General features: G+C 33.6%; 1 non-coding gene across 1 annotated transcript; it reads left to right on the top strand.

Moving 5' to 3' along the window:
- The first annotated feature begins 539 nt into the window (after window positions 1–539).
- LOC122116048 lies at window positions 540–646 on the top strand. Its single transcript, XR_006148865.1, has one exon. It is a non-coding gene; the product is annotated as a U6 spliceosomal RNA (small nuclear RNA).
- The last annotated feature ends 8,804 nt before the right edge of the window (window positions 647–9,450 follow it).

Raw genomic sequence — 9,450 nt, forward strand, 5'->3', positions numbered from 1 at the left:
AGGGCATTTACCCAAATGATCACAAGCAAAGCCATACTAAGGCTACCAGCACAACTATGTTTGTCGCAGCCTTATTTACCATAGCTAAGATATGGAACAAACCTAGATAATCCTCAGTAGATGAATGGATCAAGAAAATGTGATATATGTGTGTGTGTGTGTGTGTGTGTGTGTGTGTGTGTGTGTGACTTCTATGCCTCCATCAGAAAGAATGACATTGCATCATTTGTTAGGAAATGGAAAGACTTGGAAAAAATTATAGTAAGTGAAGTAAGCCAGAAATTATATTGTCCAAAGTTTTGAACTATTAATATAAAATACAAATCACCAAAATGTGTAGATGGCAATGAGTTAATGTATAAAGGGCTAATTTTAACCATATATATATATATATATATATATATATATTAGTCTAATATATATCTGTATATATTAGACTCTAGGAAAGGCTGAAAATTATCCATCTCAAGACTTTAAGAAAAGAACAATACATGAAAAGCACAGAGTATAAATGTGAACTATAAAGATTAAAAACAGAAGTGTTAGCTTTGGTAGCACATATACTAAAATTGGAACAATACAGAAAAGATTAACATGGCCCCTGCACAAGGATAACATGCAAGCTCTTGAAGCGTTCCATATTTTTTTATAAGAAATGTACTCATTACCTTGCCCATGTAATTGTAACCCCTCTGTACAGTATTTTCACAATAAATAATAATAATAATAATAAAACAGAATTAGCATTGTCTTGCCCAAAGTCTGTCTTAAAATAGAAAAGCAAATAATATTTCTCCATTTGTTTTATGACACCATCACCTCCCCTAGAGAAGTAGCATAGGATCTGTACTTTAAGATTGCTAAAATATGTACATGCTTGTGGTGAGTAGACAATATTTCCAGAAATAGATGCAAGAAATTGCTAACAAAAATTCCCTTCAAAGACGAGGCCTGGGGGAATTGATATGGAAAGAAATTGTACTCATTATTAGATAATTTTTAAATACAAATGCCCAGATGATTGTGTTTAAAAATAAAATGTTTACATTTCCGAAAACAAACAGGTAAAATATTGAACAAAAGGGACATTTTTACCTGACTTCATGGATATGAAATGTTAAAAGATTGATTTAAGACTGTTGGAATATTCTGGGAGCCCCTGAATACAGGAAAGAAGATAGGTCTAGCTAATTGCTTTGTGGCTTAAACAGTCTTGAAGCTGGAAAAGGTCAATGAAGCATAAATTATTCACCTACCTCAAGGTCAGAATGGAACCAACTAATATTGGTTCTATAGTATTGCTGAGTCCTAGCTTTTGCGACAAAACCTCCAGAGGCACACTTTTGATAGGAGTAAATTTTTACTTAGACTGATGAACCTTTTCTTATACTGCTGTATGATGAAAGTGGATTCTTATCTTCCTGATAAATGCAATGGCAAGTATATTAATAACTCCATGATTCATATGGGAGAAAAACTGAAATTAAGATGAATAGTTTGTTTTTAATAAAGGCTATTCTGAAGGCAATGGCTTTCTGGGTCCAAAATGATTCTTCAGAGAGCTACTCTAATCGCCTCTCCTTCTCACATTCCTAATGCTGTTTTTGGAAACCAGCCAATTGTTTAACATTCAGCTGTTTTGACAGCTGATAAGAAAGCAATAAAAATAAATGGTACCCAGAGTGATAACTTGGCTTGCTAGATTTAGATTTTGAAATACAAAAATAGGGAAGGTGGCAGTCTGGAAATGGGGAGTATGGAGGGTGGAAGGACTGTAAAGGGCATGCAGATGACAGATTGGCTATCAACTTGGAGAAGCAGCAGACAGACTGTCACACATCTGACAGAGGCAAGTATTGAAAGTGCAGCCAGAACTTAGAAAAGAAAGCATGAGGAATGGAAGTCTCTTAGAAGTCCAAATGAACTGCTGAATTCTTTACTTACGTCAATAATTAATTTGGTCAAAGTATAGTTTCAGATCTATCATACTGTCTTTGACATGTAAATCTAAAATGTTATTGCTACTCTGTGTAAAATAATGCAACACATTAGAGTACAGTAGATGGACTTCAACAGGTACCCTGCAAAAAAAAATGCATCAAATTGAAAATATTTACATAAAAATGCTGGAGGAAAGTAAACATGTAAGTTTAAAAATAAAAGCAATTCAGGGTAATTTAGTATAGGAACAAAATATTTTTAAAACATTTAATTAGGGTCTGAAGTCATCATGGCATTGAGTTTGCCAGAAATTCTGATTCTGAGTCCATTAACAAAAATGTGAATTACCCATCCGATTTAGAAAGAAAAAAGGAAATGGAATTTAGTTTAGAAATGGTTCTACTTTCAAAAATATTAAAATGTAAACATTTTGTCCTTATAGTCAGTTCATTAAAAGGGCAAAAGAAAGATAAAACTTATGCCTACTGTGTGTAGAGTACTATTCATTAATTATACATTCCTTTTTATTCTGTGTGTGCCGGTCCTGGGACTTGAACTCAGGGCCTGAGTGCTATCCCTGAGCTTTTTATGCTCAAGGATAACACTTTATGACTTGAGCCACAGCTCTGCTTCTGTCTTTTTGGCAATTAATCAGAGATACGAGTTTCATGGACTTCCCTGTGTGGGCTGGCTTCTAACCATAATCTTCAGATCTCAGCCTCCTGAGTAGCTAGTATTACAGATGTGAACCTTCAGTGCCCAGTGAACTTGAATATGGTTAACAAGATTATAAATATTTATAATTCTCTTTTTGAAAGTTAAATAAACAGAGATTCAGATAAGCTAAATTGTATAGTTAAATTTTAATGACCAAGCTGGAGTGCAACCTCCACATTGTTTGGCCTCCCTGCCCCTCCATGTGACCCCTCAAATAAAATATCCTGGAGAAATTCAGGACATTTGAAATCTTATTGTTGCAACAAGATACAACATGACACATATTGCCATTCCAATACTATCTATTTTACATAGAAAACATTTTCATGTGATATATTAGCCAGCACTATAAATTTACAATATGTATCAGAATTGTATTTTGCTACTATTGTACTCACATTTAAGCACTTACTTTCTTCTGGAAAATGGCCTTTTTCTATTTTTTCACTAGTATATATTAATTGCATAAAGGGATTTCTTTGTGGTTTTGCCCTATGTGAATAAAATGTACTTTCCTTTTTCTGTATCTTTAATATTTAACTGTAATATGATATAATGAGGGTTCTTTACAAGTCTTGTCTATTTTGAGTGCATGAAGCCTCCTATGACTGATAGCCACCTCTTTCTCAAGGTTTTGGAAGGTTTCTGCTATTATATTACTAATATATTTTCTATGCCTTTAGCTTAAACTTTTCTCCTTCTATGCTCGTGATTTTTAGGTTTGATCTTTTAAAGTAGTGTTCTATAACATGCTCTATGGATGCTTCTTTAGTTTTAATTCTTTACTTTCATCTATGTTCTTAATCAAATAAAGAAGATTGAGTCTTCAAGGATGTGATAATATAATAGAAAAGGAAGTTAAACATTTAATTAATAGAAAAGGTAAGGTTTTAAAAAAACTGTGCATATACCTGAGAGGAAAAAAGCAAAACATATTTATCTTTTGTTTACCTAAGGAGACTTTCCAAAAAAAATAATGCTTTTCCATCCTTGAAAATGACATGTGGTATCTAAATACAGCTGCCCTTCCAGGGCATATGTGCTGTTGCTTGCTTCAAATATATTTTCTTGGAATGGTTCACACATGGATGAAGTAACTGTTTCTATTAAAATCAAATAGGAAAGTCCCTTTCCTATTATCAGGTGGCATTCAAATAAATACTAGCTGTTTGTTTTGTGACTTATCTGTAGAGAGCAGAATTTCAGAATATTATTATTTGTGACTTCTCTATTTTCCAGAAACTATTCTTGTGAATTTAGAAGTAAAAGCAGGCTTTGATTTTATTTCCCAGTTTTAATGCACAGAGGTAAGGACACTGAAAAGATAAGACTCTTGACAATTAAGGGTTTGACTTTAATATAAAGGTAGATGATGTTAGCTCATAGTTACTCTAAAGTCACAAAATCCAGCTTTTGAGAAAGGAAAATGGAGTTGCAATTCACCAGAGATGTGTTTACATATGCCAGATTCCCTTAGTGCCCCACATTTGTTTTCATTATGTTGGGCAGTAGAGAAACAGGTGCTAGCTAGGGGGACCATTGCACTGAATCATCTACATCTCTGTGTTGGTCAAATCCTAACGATTGGGCCATCTCTATTTCATTTTGTGCCAGGTATCTCAAAACCAAGGAAAAGCAACCGTTGATAAGAGAACAGAATTAGGGTCTTCTCCTCTGAGTTGTAAATGGCTTCATGTTTAGATTTAAATGCAACATCGTAATTTGAGGTTAATTCAATATGGATGCCAATAAAGCTCTGTTGCCACAAAACAATTATCATTCACATTTGGAAAAAAATTCTGAAAAAGAATCCAAATTCTAGATTCAATTTAATAGACATTATCTGGATTTATTATTTATATTCCTGAGCCTTTAGGAAACCATTTTCTCTCACCTAAAACCATCTGCTGAGTCTGATATCAGTCTCAGACTTTTAACATATTTTACAGATATTTTATCAGACATCAGACTTTTAGCATATTTTGTGACATGTAGGCAAAACATTTTTCTGATTAAACTATTAGTAAATGTCCATTGTAAAATATTTTTAAATACATGAAAAGAATAAAGAAGAAAACTAATGCCATCTCTGATTTAACTCCTCAGAGACAATCACATATTGTAAGAGTTAACAGACAAAAATTTGAAAAGCAAATAAAAGTCAATATCTATTTAATTAAATCATATAATGGCTTGATTTTTCTTCTTTACTCCCACTGGGATAAAAATTAAATGGGAAGTGCAGACAAGTGGTGGTAGTATTGGGGGAGGAATGGATTCATATTCTGAAGGAGTGAAAAATTAAAAGTAATAAAATTTCATCAAGTATATAAAAAATTCAATATTGTTCCTTTCGCTCCATTTTTTATATTTACTAGAAGGCCCAAATATTTTTGGCTTCTTTGTCCTCACTGACTGGGCAGGCAGAGCGTCTGTGGGCAGAACCTGATCTCTAGGTTCTTGTTTCTTTCTTTGTAAGAGATTTTGCTTCTTCTTTAAAAGTTCATCTTTTAATATCTGGGCCTTGTAGGAAGTGAAGCCATCTGAAATAAAATAATAATACAATAATAATGATAATAATAATGTTACATGGCTGCCTCTCCAAACCAACAAACTTACAAACAAAATCCAACACCACAAGATGTGAGTAGGTTTTTCATTTTGAGAAACATCTGTGAAAAACACCTTCGAGGAAGCATCAAGGAAAATGTTTTTCTTTTTAAGAATAGGCTACATTGTACATTACTGCATGGAATTATGAGTGCATGGTTTACACTATTTTTTTTTTTTTGGTTGGTCATGTGGCTTGAACTCTGGGCCTGGGTGCTGTCCCTGCACTCTTCAGCTCAAGGTGAGCGCTCAATCACTTGAGCCAAGCGCCACTTCTGGTTTTCTGGTGGTTTATTGGAGATAAGAGTCTCACCGCCTTTCCTTCCTGGGCTGGCTTTGAACGGTGATCCTCAGATATCAGCCTCCTGAGTAGCTAGTATTACAGGCGTGAGCCACCAGCGCCCCACTACACTTTTTTTTTAATATAGTTATAGGGAGTCTCTTATAGAAATAAAAAAACAACTCCAAGTCATAATAAAAACTAATCAGATTTCTAGAGATGTAACCTGAAAAACTAGACTTTGCATTTTCTGAGTCAGAAGTGTTAAAGTATCAGTCTTAAACATTCTACTAATACTTAAGATATGCTTTTAATGTGTATTAATTGTACCATGTGAATGATTTCATTGCAATATTTCCATTCATATATATAAGGTACAGTGGTTAAATTCAACCCTTCTATTACTCTTTCATTATACTACGCTGTTTACTTTCTTCAATATATGTATAGTCTTCTTTTTACTTTCATGTTCTTTTCTTTTTCTTTACAATCACATATGAAGGAAACATGTGATACTTGTCTTTATGGAATTGGCTTATTGCATTTAATACAATGATCTCTAGTCCCAATTCTATTTTGCTTTATGACTGAGTAAAGCTACATATAATATAGTTTTATATATAGTATATAATATATAATAGTGTAACATTATATATTATATATATCTTTTGTGTATGAGTGTGTGTCTGTGTGTCTGTGTATGTATAGGTACTGGGATTTGAATTCTAAGCTTTATGCTCTTGCTCTGCTTTTTCACTCATGATTGGTGCTCTTCCACTTAATTGATGCCTCTAGTTCTGGATATTTGATGGTTAATTGAAGATGAGAATCTTGAGGATTGTGTCTATCTGAGTTTCTTTGACCAGCAATCTTCAGATCTCAGCCTGCTGAGTAGCTAGAATTATAGGCATGAGCCACTGTCCCAGCATATAACTATGTTATTTGTCCATCATCTGTTTATGTGTACCTAGGCAGATTTTGTAATGACATTTGTGAATAGTGTAGCAATAGTTGTGCTTCTGTCTCTCTAGTAAACAAATTTTAACTATATTGGTTATATACTCAGAAGCGGAATGGATCTTCACCAGGTTTTATTTTTGATTTTTTGAGGAACCTCAATCTAAAATTTGTACATTATTTAAATTAAGCACATTAATTTTTTCCTCACGTTTTGGCACCATTTGCTTCCAGGAAGGGCATATTTTCACAAAATTAAGAGCAGGAAAACACTCAACAGATCTCACAATTATTTAAACATGAGTAATGATAAAGCAAGACCAACTGACAGTTTCTTCATATAAATTAAGCTATGTAATGCATGTGTAGGAGTTTAAAATTTCAGTTTTTGAAATTTCTTTTGATTTTTCAATTTATTTCTTGATTTTACTTGGCCAAAATTGTGTGTGATAAATGTGTGAGTATGGGGATTTCCTGTGTATCGGTTTATATCTTGATTCTCCACAAAAAGGAAGTCTTGGCTCTACAAATCTTTCTTTATAAAAAAAATTTATTTGGGCTATGAACTGTCATGAGAGACCACTTTTCACTTTTAAGTCCACTGTGAACTGACATTTCTATAAAGTACAATAGCAATGAATTAGTAGAAAAATACAATGAAAATTTCAAAGGTCAAACTCAAAAATGTTTATGATATTCTAGAAATATAGAATCACTCCATCAAATTGAGGTGAGCATTTATAAATGCTCACTCTCACGTTTCACACTGTTTGTCATGACCAGAACTAAGACTTTTGGCACAAACTCTATGAAGCATTCTTGAACATAACTATTATGGGTCATATCCAGTTACCTTATTCTACAGGTGAAGAAATTGTGGAAAGGAGAGACCAAATGATCAGTCCAGAACTTATAGGATGGAGAGGAGTAACATTCCTAATGCCCAGAACTCCAAATGTAAGCAAAGTATTTCTCTAATATTCTTTGAGGATTAAATTCTGAGAAAGGTTGAAGTGTTTTGCTATTCTGTCAGTATTCTTTAGTATGATTCCTGACTACAGTGGACTCTTAATTTCAAAAGAATTAAAAGATGAATATCCAAATAAGTGATTAAGTCATCACCATTATTAAATGCTTTATATCCATACTGACCTACCTGTTTATATTGAGCCTTTGGTAAGGGAGTTTTGGGATAGTAATATTCCTTCAAAAATTTTTTATATTTGTTTTATGTGCAGAAAAATATAAATATGAAATCCAATACACATAAACCTAATAAAATAGCTGCAGGGGAGAGTAGAAGAAGTTGCAGAAAAATGAGGCAATGAGATCATAGGTTCAACAATTGTGTTTCTATCTTTTGCCTTTCAAATTTAAATCAGTCATAAAGAACTTAATTAAATTCTTTCCCCTCCAACCAGGTGGTTGCTTTCAGATAGCAACAACAGACAAAAACAGTTCCAGGAAAAAGAGAGCTGTGTCCTAAGAATTAGAAGCTTGTCAAAGGAATACTCAACACTTCTTCATAAGCAGTACAAGAACTCTCTTATTCCTCCTCCTCAAAATTAGCACATTTGAGAGAATAGGAGGCATGGTCTAATATTAGTTTAAAAAATAGAAGAGCTGTATTACTCCAATTAAGAGCAAGAACAAAAGAAATACAGTTACCTAATTGTCATAGCTCCTCTTCTGGCACAGATTCTTCCAAATGCAACTCACTTCTTCGGCTGTATTCCATAGTGATCAGACACACTACCAATATAAATACCACAAAACTGACCAGACAGCATACCAATGCTCTTAATTAAGGTACTTCATACATCCAGTGAGGAGGTGAATGCTTTGCTTAAAACCATAGTTTTACTGTCACATGGAAGAGCTTTTCCCTCTTCATATATATTTTTAGTCAGAGGTGGAGATAGTTGTTGTAACTGTGGATTTGCTGCTGGGTTGATACCCAAACACAGGCTTTCTCTAGCATTTTGTTCTCTTTTGGCTTTGTCTTCTTTCCATCCCAGCCTCTAGTCTGAAGCCCACGGGCTCAGGAATCCTATTAATGTGATAGCACATAATCCTAAATTAACTTCTGAAAGTGAAGTGACGATTCACACTTGGAAAGAATGCTGGAAACAAAATTGCTGTAAGAAATAAATCTTCCTTCCATTATTTTCAACTATAAAATAAATGATTTAGGTCCAATAATTCCTGAAATCTCCTCCTAACTCTAAAATATTACAACTCAACAAAGATACAGGAGTTCTTTCTAATTCCTAAATCAAGCTTTCTGGACCGCAGTATGAAACATTGGGAGAAACCAACTTAATTACCAAAATAATTGTCATTTTAGAGTTTCTATTTTAAATTTCATTCTCTTAAATTTTTTTCCTCCATTAACTCAAAATTACTAAAGTGAGGACTAATTATGTTTAACCACCTTCTGTGTTCCAGCCACTCTGCTAAGTCTATTTCATTTAACTCAACCAATCCTAAGAGGGAATTTTACAAGTGAAAAAGATCATGCTCAAAGGAAGTTTTATCCAAGCCATTTAAAAGTAATTACCAAGATGACATCTGCAGGATGAAGGGAGGAAATGGGAATGTGATGGGAGAGATGAATTTGTTCAAAATGCACTGTGTGCTTGTATGCACACACTACAAAATATATGGTACTTCATGAACAAATTGTTAAAAAGCTACCAGCACAACCATGCTCACTGCAGTAGTTCAAGATATAGAATCAATCTGGATGCCCCACAGTGGATGAATGGATCAAGAAAATGTGGTATACATACACAATGGAATTCTACACTTCCATTAGAAAGAATGACATTGCCCCATTCATTAAGAAATACAAAGACTTGAAAAAATATTATTCAGGGAAGTAAGCCAGACCAAAGAAACATAGGTAGCATGATTTCCTTCATTTGTTGTAGCTAGAATGTGAC

The sequence above is a fragment of the Dipodomys spectabilis genome, unplaced genomic scaffold (genome assembly GCF_019054845.1).
Source record: "Dipodomys spectabilis isolate Male_0828 unplaced genomic scaffold, ASM1905484v1 ptg000125l, whole genome shotgun sequence".
NCBI classification, from domain to species: Eukaryota; Metazoa; Chordata; class Mammalia; order Rodentia; family Heteromyidae; genus Dipodomys; species Dipodomys spectabilis.